The sequence below is a fragment of the Mustela nivalis genome (assembly GCF_964662115.1).
Source record: "Mustela nivalis genome assembly, chromosome: X".
NCBI lineage: Eukaryota > Metazoa > Chordata > Mammalia > Carnivora > Mustelidae > Mustela > Mustela nivalis.
This window is the reverse complement of record NC_139040.1, coordinates 124,294,729-124,309,127: the sequence shown is the minus strand read 5'-3', so window position 1 is coordinate 124,309,127 and position 14,399 is coordinate 124,294,729. Positions and strand designations below refer to the sequence as shown.

At 48.8% G+C, this 14,399-nt stretch overlaps 1 protein-coding gene across 1 annotated transcript in view; it reads left to right on the top strand.

Moving 5' to 3' along the window:
- TLR7 (toll like receptor 7) overlaps positions 1-14,399 on the top strand; it is an 87,126-nt gene that overhangs the window by 53,763 nt on the left and 18,964 nt on the right. Inside the window, exon 8 of the mRNA XM_082717086.1 lies at positions 13,302-13,383. The gene's annotated coding sequence lies outside the window, so the exon portion shown is untranslated. The remainder of the gene's footprint in view (positions 1-13,301; positions 13,384-14,399) is intronic.

Genomic DNA, 14,399 nt, shown 5'->3' with positions numbered 1-14,399 from the left:
CTTCGGCTTTTGCTGCCACCTCTACTGCCCCCCATGGTTCCTCTGCCACAGTTTATGGCACCTTCCCTCCACTACAGGTATGAATCTTAAAAAGATACCTTAGGAAATTTACCTGAGAATAGCTGGAAATTAGCCAAGCTCAAAAAAACTCGCTTCAAAAGGAAAGGAAGAAAAATCCCTACTGCATCATCCATCAGAATCTTGCAGGGTGAGTTATCTTTAATGATGTGTTTTTAAGGAACTGAGCAACATGGGGCCACCTGGGTGGTTCTGTCAGTTAAGTGTCCAACTCTTGATTTTTGGCTTAGGTCATGATCTCAGGGTCCAGGGATCAAGCCCTGCGTCGGGCTCTGCGTTGAGAGCGGGGTCTGCTTGAGATTCTCGCTCTTCCTCTGCCTCCACTCGTGTTCTCTCTCTCTCTCTCTCTCAAACAAACAAACAAACAAACAAACAAAAAACCTGAACTGAACAAAATGGTAGGTCATAGGGTTATTTAGGAAGGACAAAGTGGAAATCAGCACAAGTTTGCCAAGGACAGTTTTAGCTCTGTCACACTGGACCCTGTTTTGTCCCCATGATGTTTATTTTTTTAATTTTTACTTTTTTAAAGATTTTGTTTATTTATTTGACAGACAGAAATAACAAGTAGGCAGAGAGGCAGGCAGAGAGAGAGGGGAAGCAGGCTCCCCACTGAGCAGAGAGCCCGATGCAGGGCTCAATCCCAGGACCCTGGGATCATGACCTGAGCCGAAGGCAGAGGCTTTAACCCACTGAGCCACCCAGGCACCCCGCCCATGATGTTTATAGGAAGATATTTGTGCTTGAGTTTGTTGAGGCATGGGGACAAATATATAAAAGCAGGATCATTCCAGGAAAGTAAAGCCTCAAAAGAATGGTGTTGGGGGGGTAAGTTACAGCTCATTCCTGTTGAGGTCACATTCATTTGTTGTCTGGTCAAAGCTCATTCATTTGTTTCCTGATTGTTTTAGTAAAAGAAAAAGGTAGAATTTTCAGTAGCTTTAGTAATTACAGATTACTAGTAAAGTCTCACATGCTTTGGTAGTGTTCTGTTGACAGAATAAAAAATTAGTGAAGATTACAGTTTTCTCCTCCAACGTATTTTCAAAATATTACAACTGTATTAGTTTCCTAGGACCACCATAGCAAAGTCCCACAAACTAGGTGGCTTAAAACAATAAAAGTTTATTGTCTCATGGTTCTAGAGGCTAGAACTCTGAAATCCAGGTATCTGCAGGGCCATGATCCCTCTGAAACTTTGATGGGAGAGTCCCTCCTTGCCTCTTCTAGCTTCTGGTGTTTGCTGACAATCTTTGGTGTTCTTTGGTTCGTAGATACATCGTTCCAGTCTCTGCCTCCAATGTCACATGGCTGTCTTCCTTCCACCTCTCTCTCCTCTTCTTATATGGACACTAGCCATATTGGATTGAGGGTCCATCCTAGGGGCACCTGGGTGGCTCAGTCGGTTGAGCCTCTGCCTTCAGCTCAGGTCATGATCTCAGGGTCCTGGGATAGAGCCCCGCATCGGGCTCTCTGCTCAGCGGGGAGCCTGCTTCCCCCTCTCTCTCTGCCTGCATCTCTGTCTGCTTGTGATCTCTCTCTCTATGTCATATAAATAAATAAATAAAAGCTTTAAAAAAAAATAAAGGGTCCATCCTACTCTAGTGATGCTTCATCTTAACCAAGACCATCTGCAATAGCCCTATTTTCAACAGAGGTCACATTCTGAGACACTACAGGTTAAGACTTAGACATAAAATTTGAGGGGGGTCAGGGGACACAGTTCAACCCATAACAACCATGGCTTTACTTCTTTTGAAGTTACTCAGAATTCCATGAAAGTTGAAAATGCCCTTGTGAATAGGAAAGTCATTTATGATTGTTGAAAGCATAAAGGCAATTTCCCTCTCAGCTATTAATAAAGCTGTTCTGGTGATATGGCCAGGTTCCCACTGTCATTATCCTTGAACTTAGAGCCATAATAATGGCCATTATTTCCAATGAGTACAAAAGAAGGTCACATAGTGGTGTTCTCTTCCCCTCTGCTCTTGAGTGCCTTTAGGAAATGGGACAATTGATAAAGGCCCGTGTCTTACCCATCAATGGGGCCATCATGTTGTCTTGGAGGATACAAGGCAGGAAATAACTGTGTTGGACCCGAAGGGGACATCTCAGGACTTCCTGCGTTAATGACCCAAAATGGAAAATTATCTTTATAAATGTCTCTCCAGTGTACAAAGAGAGGAGACTAGATTTCAAATTCACAAGATATTAACGGAAAAACAAACCAAAATGCCACTTATAATAGCAGAATTTTGCCACTGGGAAGCTTGTTTGAGCCTTTTTATTTCTTTTCCAGTGAGAAATGCATTTCTAGGATTAGAAAGAAAAGACCCCTCTGTCTTATCTTCCCAGTCTTCCTCTCCTTTGATGTTGTATCTGGACTATTTTAGTGATAACTCCCCACTTATCTCAGTAATGATAACACCAGAAGAGCAGAGATGATTAAGAGTCATGTCTGCGTTTGCAAGAAAAGCCCCAAATGCAGTGGCCTGAGCCGGAAACCTGAGGCTCCTTGCTGCCTGTTTCATCTCACTCCGCACCCAACCATCCATCAAGCACTTGGGATTCAACCTCCTAAATTTCTTTCCCACCCATCCTCCATCTCCACCTCTATGGTGGACACCCCTTGTCCTGGCCAGCGTTTCCCACTGGCTTCCTGGGATCCAACGGGCCCCTCCAATCCAGTGCCAGCAGACAGGGTGATTCTTGTAGAAGGTGTGACTTCTGAATTAAGTCTAAAACCATAACTCCCGAATCAGATGCCCAAGGCCCTCTGTGGCCTCCCGTTTCCTGCCCCTCCTCCGCTCTAAGCATCCCTATCACTAGCCTTCAGTTCATGCTGAGAACACACCCAGTTCCCTTGCCTCAGCGCCCACACATGCCACTGCCCTGAGTCACCTCTTCCCCCTGGCTTTGCTTAGCTCATTCCCTTCATCCTACTGGAAGAGGTTCAATGTCATGTAGAGAACCTTTCCCCTAAATTCCAAATTTCACCGGGGGGGGGGGGTCTCCTTATATTATCATCTTAGCATTTATCCCAAATTTGTTTGGGTAGACAATAGCAAAATGGATGGATGGAGTGGAATTAACACATGGTGGTCCAGTAGACTGTAGGCTTCAGAGGTGAGGGATGTTACCTTTTGCCCATCACTGAGTCCCCAATATGGATTACTATGCTCGATGCACAATAAGGGTTCTCAACAAATACTTTTCAAGTGATCGCTGGAATGAAGGTTCACAGAGACTTCTCGAGCTATACACTAGGACAGATGTGGTATGAGGAGGAGGTCACACTGTCAACTGTCACATTGTGGCCTCTATGCAGGGAGGCAGCGCTTCTTCCTCCTTCCTTTTCCCCTGTCCCACTTCCAGCAGCAAGCATGGCGGTTGTCTCTTGGGTACTACACAGCGCCAAAAACCTTGGAGGTCATGATGCTGATTCCATGAGGCTCCGAACCTGGGCACAAGTCATTTGCTTTCTTATCTGAATGTTGTGCTGTGGTTCAGACCAAGTATAGTACAGACAAAGAAGAAGCCGAGGGAAGAGGTCATGAAACAGAAGTTGGTTACAATTCTATAGAGATCATGTGATGGTCCATAAATAATTATGTCATAACAGTGAGTCTGAAATCAGGCTCACGGGAGGTGGTTCCTGACTGTATCAGCATGGGGTAGTTTGCAGGTTCTATGGCCCCATTCGAAGCAAAGTTTCCCCAAGTTAATCCCATACCATGTCAGTAAGCACTCCACCAAAAATGTTTCTGAGGTCAAATAAGTTTGGGAACCGCTTGGTTATTACAGTATTGGTAACAGACATTGTGATCTCCAAGAGGGAGCGACATGACACTGTGCTGCGAATTTGTTTGACCATGGATTCCTTTTTTTTTTTTTTTTTCCTTTTTTTTGCAAGTCTCCTGCTGGAATTAATGTTCTCTCTTTCTCTTTGGAAATGCTGGTTTAAAGGCTGAACAGAGAGTCAGTCAACCTGGTAAGCCCCTGACATGAATTGTTCTGTTTTAAAAACAGAAGGAAAGGGCACCTGGGTGGCTCAGTCGGTTAGGCATCTGCCTTCAGCTCAGGTCATGATCTCAGGGTCCTGGGATCAAGTCTTGCATCAGGCTCCCTGCTCAGTCGGGAGTCTGCTTCTCCCACTCTCTCATGCTCTTTCTCTCTCAAAGAAATAAAATAAAAGCAGAAAGAAATAATAATTAAGGCCACATGCCTTGAGGCATGTGAGCCCAGTCACTGGCTCCTTGAACTAGGCCTACTAGGTCTCCAGAGGGGACACTGTTGTTTCTAAAGAGAGGAGTGACAATAAAGCCGATCATAAGTCAGAAGCAGTAAATAATGAAACTAAAATGATAGATTCTTCCTTAGGACGAGGTGGTTCATGTTCATTTCTAAAACATTAGTAGCCATATAAAGGGTAATTTTTGTACTTGACGTGAACTGAAAACAGACACGATGCTTCCATTGATTGGGCTAACCTTGGCTGTGGCTGAACGAGCTCTCTAGGGATGTAAGGAATATCGTGGCTTCGAAGATGTTAAATCCAGTGGGAACAACTACAGCGGTTAGTCTCTGATCTTGAAAGAATTTCCACCATTAAATCAGCAACCCCAACCCAACCAAGTCTGGATACTTCAGCAATACTGCTTGCATCACAAACCACTTTGAAATGTGTACAGGATCACAAGCCACTTTGAAATGTGTACAGGTATGTTTAATGTACACATACAGATACACGTGGAGAACTATCTACATAAAGATGGTCATAATTGACTGATTAGTAGATATTAAGATACTAAGTGAATGCAATTTCCTTTAAAGATTTATTTATTTACTAGAAAGAGAGCATGAGCAGGAGCAGCAGCAGAGGGAGAGGGAGAAGCAGGCTCCCCAATGAGTGGGGAGCCCAATGTGGGGCTTGATCCCAGGACCCTGAGATCACGACCTGAGCCAAAGGCAGAGGCTTAACCCACTGAGTCACCCAGGTGTCCCCCCAGTACTTCTTGATTCAATTCCATCTGCTCCAGCTCTGCCTTAGTGGCCGCCATTTGCACACCGACCCAGTGGAGCCTCCATAGTTCCACCTGGGGTAACCCCAGAAGTGCAAACAAATCCATGAATGGCAAGAAGGCATTTGTAGAGAACCCATCTGTAGTGAAAACTGGGGGGTGAAGAAACCAGCCCAGGACTGAGAGTCTCCAGGAACCCAAGTGGTAGCCTCACGTCCACAATAAAGCTTGGGTTTTCTCATGGCCAATAGGGGATTATAAAAATAATAAATACGGGGCACCTGGATGGCACAGTAGGTTAAGCGTCTGACTTGGTTTCGGCTCAGGACTTGATCTCAGGGGCCTGGTGAATAAGGGAAGGGTTAAGTGTAGGCAGAGAGAGGTAGGGGACCCCTGGCTGGACTCAAACTATTCTGGCAGGCAGAAGCTCGAAGCCTAAGAAAACAGGAGATAAGAAAACAGACCGCGCGGCCCCAAGTGTGAGGGAGTAGTCTTCTTTGGCTGTTACAGGATAATCATAGAAAATGGCCAAACCTCAAAGAATTAAGACACTAAGGGTGTTACCGATTGTCCTTGCTCAGACCAACAGGGCACAAGAATCTCAAGGCCACAGGCTTCCTGGTCAGTTCCCAACAAAAGACCGCCAGTGACACGCCCCCAGGTGGCAACCCATGGCGCTGTCTCCCTCTAGAGAGCTCTTTGCTTTCCTTTCTGCTCTCACGTTCGCTTCATAAACTTTCACTTCACTTCACCCTTTTGTGTCCGCGAGATTCATTCTTCGACTCCAAGACACGAGAACCCTGCGATCCTATAGCACTGGGTTGGAGCCCTGCAGCTGGCTCCACACTCAGTGGGGAATCGCTTGACATTCTCTCCCTCTGTCCTCAAAATAAAATAATAGCCATTTGGTGAGCAACAACTCTCTATATGTATCCGATCTCATCTATACCGACCCCCCCCCCCCCGCCCAATGAATATCACTGTTCTCGTTTACAGGTGACAAAGCAGGTTCCAGAAGGGTAAGGGACATGTCCCAGCCGACAGAGCTTTGTGTCAGAATAAGGATTTGTACCCAGTTCTTACTTGCCTCCAAACCTAAACTTCTTGCACTTCCTCCTCTGTCTCTTGTCCTGCTGTTGTAAAGGTTACAGGGTGAAATGCACAATGCCAATGTAAGCGTTCATGAGCATCAATGCCCTCTGGCCATGCCTTCATTAGAAAAGTACCGTGTGTCTTTTGAGGCCTCTTTTTATCTTATATCACCTTCTCTTTGAAGCAGTGGTTCTTAAACTTTGGTGTGTCCATCAGCTGGAGGGCTCTTAAAATAGTTTCGGGTGGGAGGAGGTGAACCTGGGGAGCTCAGTGGATGAAGCGTCTGCCTTCCGCTCGGGTCATGATCTCGCAATCCTGGGATCGAGCCCTGCGTCCAGCTCAGAGCAGGGAGCCTGCTTCTCCCTCTGCCTCTGCTCTCAGCCTCCCCACCTCCCAGTGCTCTCTCTCAGTAGCACTCTCTCTCAAATAAACAAAAATCTTAAAAAAAAAAAAAAAAAAAAAGGCCTGGGGCAAGCCTGAGAATTTGCATTTCTGACAAGTTCCCAGGTGCTGGTGCTGGTTGGGGACAGACACTCTGAGAACCACCGGTGTAAACATCAGCCATGGAGCACACTCAGTATCAATGGTTTCCTTCTCCAGGGCGGAGAGCACTTTGCTCCTCTACCAGTGCGCTTCTTTGCTCTGTCTCGGACACAGTAATCTCATCTCCCTCCCCGACAAGATGATAAATTCCTTGAACGCAGGGACCACAATTTACTCCTAGCTACAGTATCCCCCAGAGTATCAAGTACAGTGAATCTTGGCTAGCAGCTGTTAAAAAAAAGTTGGAATAAAATTCCAGAAGGTGATTGATCCAATAACTATCACTATCACCAATTAGCACTAATAATAGCATCTTTATATAAATGACACACACATTAACCTTTTCAGAGAGTTCCACGCTTTCCTGAGGGCACTATCTTGAAACCCAATGAATGTGTTTTTAATGATGTCCCGCTGAGTAACGTTGAGGGCGAACACCTGCTGAAGGATGCTTAAAGGGCAACAGGTTGGCTTCTGGTCTCCCCGCTCCTCCAGCTCATCAGAACGGCTTTGCACACCTTCCCAGTGTGCCACGCCACAAATTTCCCATGGGGAATGAATCTGAACACAGTATAGGAAACTTACAAAAGGAAGGCTCGTTGAAGAGGCACGTGAACGCGGCTCAAAGATCATGTACGCTAGTAGGCGAGCGCATCTCTCCCATCTCATGACCCCCACCTGCTACATCTGAGGGCCAAACCCTTTCTGCCTCTGGCCCCGCTAGCCAAGGTCACAGCCACCTCCGGGGACCATCCGGCTAGGAATTGCCGCCGCCGTGAGGGGGCTTGCGAGTCTTTCCGGGGTATCCGCAGCCATTACTCGCTGCTGCCGATAGGGGGCAGCAACACTCTGCCTAAAGCTTCGGCTTTCGCTTCGCAGAGCGTTCAGGGCCCATTGTTGCCTCGGACACCAGCCTGTCACCGGCTTGCGGAGGGGGGCCCCCATTTTCCTCCAAGCAGCAGGACAGCCTTGGAGCAAACGTGTTGGGACTAAGAGAGCTCAGTAAAGGTTGGGGCTACTGCAAATCAGAGAATGAACTCTCTCTAATTAAGAATAAAATAAAAACAGTTTGGGGGGGCCCTAATCCTACACTGTTTGTCCAGCCACGTCCAGGCTTAATCAATTTAGACATGAACTGGTAAACTCCAGTGGAAGTCTTCTATTGGCTCCGAGTGATGTCACACGAGGCTGGGAGAACTGGTTTTCTAGGTGGGAGGTTTCTTAATCCTTGAAACATCAAGAAAAAAACAAAAAACAAAAAAACCAAAAACTCCGAGTCCTTTTCACCTCCCTCGAACCAGGGCCATCGGTTACAATGCTTCTTCCCAAAGGCTGTTAAAACAACAGAAAATCCAAGAAACAGCAACGCAAGGTGGGAGCGAGCGAAGTAAACCTCCCGGGCCGCTCGGCCCTCGGCTGCACCTGGAAACCACCAGGGAGTTTCCTGCGCGTGTGGGTGCCAGGGCCGCTCCCCAGGTTCCGATGATCTGCCCTGGATACCACCTGGGCGCCTGGAGTCTGGAAAGATCCCCAGGTGATGTCAATGTGCCGCGGAGACAGAGGGTCACTGCGAGACCGGCGGCCTCGGCTCTCGCGTTAATCAAATCCGCACACCCGCTAGCTAGTGTAGACCCCTTAGCCTTGAGCACATTGCAAATAAACCCAAGACTCAATCGGAGAAAGTGAGCACAGGGGCAGAGGGATAGGACCCGGACTGAAGCTGAGCATAAAGCAAGGTCAGGTGTTTTTACCCAGGGCTTTGCCATTTTTAAAGCATTTTTGCAGATGCAACTTCGGGGAAGGGCAGGGTGGGGATGAGAAGCCTCTCCTGGCTCAGAAGGCCTGGAACCGACTGCTGAAGGCCACGGAGTAAAGCAACCTGTGAAATGGGTGCGGTGGGCACACTACTACTCCCCCCCCACGCCCCACCGTGCCCCACATGTCCGTCTGTTGGGGGAGGGCAGGGGCGAGCCATCACAAGGGTCCTTAGCCCGGAGGGGAGACCAGAGGAAAACGGAACTGCGGCGGGTGGCGTGGGGGGCAGGCGGTAGTTAGGCCTCCTCCTCCTTCACCGCCTTTAGGTCTCAGTGCACATTTCGGCCGCGTGGGGGGGGGGGGCGGAGGCTTTATTCTGGCCCTTTCCAGACCGCGGGCTTTCTCTCTGAGCTGTCACAGCATCTGGCTTTGAGCACTTACTGCAGCCGACCTCAGCCCCGAGGCAAGTTACTGGCCGGGGGCGGAGCGGAAGCCCTTCTCCCTAGCAAGCGTGAATGTGGGATTAGATGAACGAGTGCTTGACTCTGACCATGGCGATAGCGCTGTCTCCTTGTGGCCACCAGAAATCCTGGCGCTGAGCGGTCAGTGCTGCGGGATGGCTGAAAGCTGCTCTCGGTGGCACCGGGCGCTCCCTGCTCCCTCCCTCCAGGGCGCCTGGGAGCTGCAGGAAGGGGCAAGAGCCCCCCCCCCCCCCCACGCCTGCAGACGAAGCCTTGCCCAGTCCCGCAGTGTCTCCTGCAGAAGAAAGAGTGTTCTGGCTCCAGACCAAAGAGAAACAGGCGTGATGAATGGGCTTCCCGGGGCCCCAGACTCTGCTGCTGTCATCTTGGTCTCAGTGAAGCCCCTGTTGGGTTTGGGCCTTTGGGCTAGTCCCTTGTTTAGTCTGTCCTCACTTATCAAACCTGAAAAAGACCAGCTCTGTGCTCTGCTTGCTTTCAAGGCTGATGAAAAAGGAGTAAAAGAGGTCTGGCCAGGCCTTGCTCACTGTCACCTAGTTAATACCGCAGAAGCCCATGTGACCATGTGCTGAGAAGAGACCAGGCTAGGCAGGAAAGTTCACATTCACACGGGAAGTGAAAGTGCCTTTCGTCACTTTGTCATGTGACAGCTGTGGGCGGCTCACCCAGTCGCTGAGCCCCTGTTTCCTCCGGGGTGAGATGGGGATCATGGGAGGCCCCGTGTATTGATCTATTTCCATGCAGCCCACCCTTTCCCATTCTAAGCCCTTCGCCACTATCCTCATCATACAGTCTTACAGCTTCTCAGCATTAGAATCGGGACCAACTACATGATTTGTGAGCCCAGGGGTGCCTGGGTGGCTCAGTGGCTTAAGCATCTGCCTTCGGCTCAGGTCATGATCCCAGGGTCCTGGGATAGAGCCCCACATCGGGCTCTCTGCTTAGCGGGGAGCCTGCTTCCTCCTCTCTCTCTGCCTGCCTCTCTGCCTACTTGTGATCTCCCTCTGTCAAATAAATAAGTAAAATCTTTAAAAAAAAACCTAGTAATTTGTGAGCCCAGCGACATTCTTCCAAACTGACCAAACCTCTTGATGGCAGCAGCAGAACATCAGACCAACCCCGGGGCCGGCCCGAGGTGACTCTGCAAGTTGCACGGCCAAGAAGACGGCCCTGGGCAGTCTGACTCCAGAACCTTCTATCTTAGCATCTGTGCAATGACGACTGTGACCTAAGGTGGCTGTGAGGTTGCAAGTGAGATTTAATGTATTCCTGGCAGAGGGAACAGCATGAGTAATGGTCCAGAAGTGGATGCCAGGAGAGTGATGTGCCTAAAAAATGATAAACTCTTGTGGCTACCACTGTGGTTACTGAGGAAAGAAATGTGCCAGCGGATAGTACTGGTTCCAGGCTGTGGCCCTCTGGAGGCCCTTGCCCTTGAAGCTTTTAGCGGTGGGGAGTGCTGGAAGGTTTGGAAGTCGGAGGCCATGTGGACACAAGTCTGGGGACTTACCCTAGGGGACAGGGTAGAGCAGGGCTGATTGGGATGAGAACACCCCCCTAGAGGAGGCTTTGGGGCAAGACTAGGGGCGCCATGAGGAGGGGCTCCTGCAGAAGGGGCAGGAGAAATGGGGAGAGGCAGACAACTTAGGGGTAAGTAGAAATGACAAGTTTGGGTCACAAGCTAGATATCGAGGATGGAGGGGAAAAAGAAAAAGCTTCTGATTCCTAATGGCCTAGCCTTTTGTTTTGGGGACATCAGTCTGAGGATGTTAATCACATACCCAAAGCTTGCCTTGGAGCACATAGCAAAGAGGAAACATTTCTTGAGGAAGCAGAAACTCTTTGAGAAGAAAAAAAAAAAAGAAAAAAAAAATCAATTTAATTTTCTAAAAAGAACAGCTGTTACTGTCTATAAACTCAGTCATATCTCAATTGGGGTTTTTTTCCCCCTAAAATCTTCCCTTCTAGTTTTCCCAGGCATTTATCAGTTCCTTGACCATCATATAATCATGTAGCCTGTATCTCATATTTGCAGGTAATTATGTCCTATAATAATTGTACATTTCAGAGGAAACCATACAATTAAAAACAAAACCAGGAAAAAAAATTTCTTCCAAATCTCTACCATGTTCTTCTCTCAAACAGAAGTGGGGCATCTCTGGCCCAGCTACCTGGGCTCGAACACCAGCTCCCACCTTTGGTCAGGTCAGGGTAACCTGGACCCCTTCTCTAAAATGGGGGTAACAACACTAGTTCTTACCTCAGTCCTACTGTGTTACCGAGAAATGCCTTGACTAGTCCCTGGCTTGCAGAAAGGAGGCCACAAATGTCACTTATCATATTCTCTAGATCTGTAATGATCCCGAGGGACATTTAAGATCAGAAACATCTATATGAAGTTATGTTATCATGACTTGGAATTCTGCTGGCCCAGTATAGTCTTTGGCTGAGCATTCAACAGGCATTCATTCGGGCCCCATGTTTTTATGCCCTGGAGATACAGAGAGGAAAAAAAGACCTAGGCCCACCACTGAGGAGACCCAGCCTGACAGGAAGAAGAGAAGCGGAACAAACTAGTGAAAAAATAGGGACAAATGTCTCAAGGGAAGACTTTCTGAGGCACAGGGGTTATGAGGACAGCATTCTGCCTCAGGAAGTAAAGAAGGCTTCCCCGGCTGTGGCCGGCATTTAAGCACTAGTCTCTAAAATGGCCGCCAGACAGGGTGGGCGGATGGAAAAATTCGGTATCTCTTGTCTGGGATGGTGGTTCCACAGGCTCGCGTGGTCATCGGTCCCCATCGAAAGCACCCACAGAATGACTGCGTTTAGTTTCATGTAAATGGAACCTCACCCAAGTTGATTGTAGACAAGAGTCCTAAGGCACAGGGACCATGTTGTGGCCTCAGCACTCTGCATGGCACATTGTGGGCTCTCTGCTGAATGACACCCTGAAGGGCCAAGCGAGCTGGAGCTTTCTGTTTTCCCTGGGAGCCGGCTCCTGGTTGGTCCTGGGTCTGAATCCTGTCTTTGTGCAGACACCAGGGCCGAAGCCAGCCTCTGCCGGGGAGGGGCCTCGGCTACCGGCCTCGCCAGGCACGGGGGAGCTCAGGGAAGTCTTTCTGATTACTCTTCCTCCGGTCTGAATGCAGGGCCCTGTTGGCGGGCCCTCCCAGCCCGGAAGGCACATTTGTCGTGTTGGGGCTCCCATCTGCCCCTGGAGCTCAGTTGCCTACAGACTCCGCTGGGCCAAGCTCCCAGCCCCCTCCCCCAACACCCTTGTCTTCTGAGCTTCTCTTTCTCTTTCCCCCTCTCCCTTCCTCCCTCCCCCTGGTGGCAGACCCCGCTGGGGCAGGGCTGGCTGGAGCTCCCTAAGCCAGAACTGTGAGGCCTGAGACTTACTAAGGCCCGTGTGTGTGTGTGTGTGTGTGTGTGTGTGTGTGTTTGGGAGATCTGGACAATCAGTGAAAGGGCCTCAGTTTCCCCTCAAGGTAGGGTTGCTGGATAACATACAGGACTCCCGGTTAAATGGGAATTTCAGAGAAATAATAGTTTTTAACTATGTCTCCGATATAGCCTGGCATAACTTACCTCCAAAGTCTTTGTTATTCATCTGAAATTCCCAGTTAAGTGGCGGTTTTGTGTTTTGATCCTGATAAATCTAACAACCCTCCTGGGGCCCGGTGGGCAGCAGTGGGCAAGGGGGAAAGAGCTCCCCAGCACTCTCGGGGAGCAGAAGGGGGGCCGGGCCTTCATGGTTCTTCCCCAGGGCTTCGGAATCACTGTCCATAAGGGCAGGGATAATGGGGAGCACAGGGTGGGCAGAGGCTGCGCTGCTCGACTTCCACAAAAGCAATTATGCGATTGTCCCATAATTCATAAGGGTGAGCAGCAGTTGGCAGAACGGCTGTGAATGTGCTCCATTTCCTCCCCACAGCCACCTCCGCAGTGTGGCTCCTCCCTCCCTTCTCCAAGCCAGCTGGGGGGGGGGGGTGCTGGCTAAGAGGCTGAGAGGGCAGCAGACACCCTTCCTGCACGCCACCGGCCTCACCTGCTTTCCCAGGCTCACCCCAACCGCTACCTGTGTGGCACCCTCCCTCCTCAGAACCTTCCCTTCATGGCTGCATTAGCGCCGAACTCTCTGGGTCGGCATAGAAGTCCGTGGAAAGTTCCTTGCCCAGAAATAGAGGGACGGATGATGAAACTCCAGGAAACCACAGCTCATCCCCTGCCCAGGCACCCAGCCAAGGGCCAACCTGCTAGGCTTAAGACCTACTTCTGGCCTTGCTACTTGCTACCTTGGACAAGTCACTGACCATGTGTCCCGTATGTTCAGTTGTAGATGGGACACCAGCTACACAGCCACACCCCTCCGGGGCCGCCAGGAGCAAGAATGAGCTGGCAGGGTCAAAACACTGGTAAGGTTTAAAAATGAAGCATCTGTACAAATGTACATGTTGATGGTGGTTCAGCCCAGCTAGAGGTGCTTCTGCTTGGAGGAATCCAACACATGAATATTCAGACACATACATTGTTGCATGATTCGAAGAGTACCTTCTGTACCTTGCTGAAAATATGATTCAGTTCACCAAAATACAACACTGTGCTCACATTTTAAAGTGAAACACAGAAGACACAGCTTCTGTAATTGAACTTTGTGTTTGCCTCAGTTGCATTCCATAAAGGAGGCCTGTGGCGGACAGGTCTACAGTCCTTTTGATTTAGGATTATAAGGGAGATTGTCCTAGTAACTGTGCTCCTGCCCCTTTAAGAACAGAAGTTCCTTTAATTGCAGATAAGCAGGAAGTGCCCCTACTCTATCTTGGCTGTGTGTTTCACTTCCTTTCAGAGGTGTTTTCTTACTAAAGAAACCCCAAGTCCAAGGTCAAGTCTATTTCTTTCAAAGGCAGACTCAACTGCCTTTGTATTGGTTTTATGAAATTTCTGGGGCAAGAAAATATACACATTTTTTTCTTTTACTTTTTATTTTTAAATAGCCTTTATCTTCTAGAGCAGTTTTATGTTCACAGTAAAACTGAGCGGAAAGTACAGAGACTTCCCATATGCCCCTGCCTGCACATGTGCACAGCCTCCCCCATTATTTACACAATATATATTTTTTTAAGATTTTAGTTATTTATTTGACAGACAGAGATCACAAGTAGGCAGAGAGGCAGGCAGAGAGAGAGGGTGGGGGAAGCAGGCTCCCCGCTGAGCAGAGAGCCCCAATACAGGGCTGGATCCCAGGACCCTGGGATCATGACCTGAGCTGAAAGCAGAGGCTTAACCCACTGAGCCACCCAGGCGCTCCATTATTTTTGAAATTATAGAAAAGATGAAGATAAAACATAAATGGTATTTGAAATATTTTAAAATATATAAGTAATACATGCTTCCAGTAAAGATGCAAGTGGTAGAAGATTCTCCATTCCCC